At 55.8% G+C, this 877-nt stretch overlaps 1 protein-coding gene across 5 annotated transcripts in view; it reads right to left on the bottom strand.

Moving 5' to 3' along the window:
- HECTD1 (HECT domain E3 ubiquitin protein ligase 1) overlaps positions 1 to 593 on the bottom strand; it is a 57,150-nt gene extending 56,557 nt beyond the window's left edge. For 4 of the 5 annotated variants that reach the window (XM_026051792.1, XM_026051789.1, XM_026051790.1 and 1 more), the window contains exon 1: positions 455 to 592. The gene's annotated coding sequence lies outside the window, so the exon portion shown is untranslated. Of the gene's footprint in view, positions 1 to 454 lie in introns of all 5 variants that reach the window. The other variant, XM_026051788.1, reaches the window with a different exon arrangement.
- Positions 594 to 877: the final 284 nt, after the last annotated feature.

The following is an 877-nucleotide window of genomic DNA, read 5'->3' on the forward strand; positions in this document are numbered from 1 at the left end:
TGACATAAAATGGCTCGAGGCCCCCAGGCCCCACACATCCCTCGCTCAAAACCTTAGAGGAAGCCAAGGGCCATAAATCCCCACTGCCGACCTGCAGCAGGAAACACCCTCGAGACTGTCTTCTGTGTAGGAGCCCCTGCCGCCTTTTGTCCTAAGGCGTTTGTCTATACCAAGCCTGTTAGTGTAAGCGCAGTGGTACGGTGATTGCCCACGTGAGGGTCAGCACTGCCTGCGCTGCGGGCTGGGCGCGCGCAGGGCACGGGCAGGCGGCCGCCGTCGTGGCTGGGTGCCCCGCGCAGCCCGGTCTGCGGGAAAGCCCCTGCTGAGTGCGGCCAACAGCAGCCGCCCTGTCTGCAGCCTCGGACCTGGTGTCGGGCTCTGCTGCGCCTGTCTTGTGCCTCCCGCCGCCCCTCGTTCCGTCCAGCCAAGATTCCCTTCTGTGTCCGGTAGGTACCTTGCGCTCCTGAGGTCGGCAGGAGCGGCGTGAAGTTGGGTTAAGAAGTTAAGGCCACAGCGCATTAGGGAAACTGAGACTGCAGTCTTTAAATTTAGAAGCTTGATCTTCTTTCACTTTCACCGGGACGGAAGCTGCAGAAAAACTAGGCCAAACTTGTGAGAGGTGCCCGTGCTGAGCAGCCCGCGTCGCGTTTCCTTTGCCCTTTAGTGTGTGGGTAGGGCTCAGGTGAAGCAGCGTGTTATGCTCTTCTCCTGAACACCCAAACAAATAAACACTGAAAACCTTAGAAAAAGAACACYTTCGTGTGTGCTGCAGGCTTTGGATTATGTGTCTTGTAGGTATGCAAGGTTGTGGAGAAGTTGAGATTATCAAAATATAGATCGATTTAGGTACAACATGAAAAGCTTTGCTGTTGTACAT

Source organism: Nothoprocta perdicaria, unplaced genomic scaffold, assembly GCF_003342845.1.
Source record: "Nothoprocta perdicaria isolate Ctin4 unplaced genomic scaffold, notPer1 scaffold_8, whole genome shotgun sequence".
Classification (NCBI taxonomy): Eukaryota; Metazoa; Chordata; class Aves; order Tinamiformes; family Tinamidae; genus Nothoprocta; species Nothoprocta perdicaria.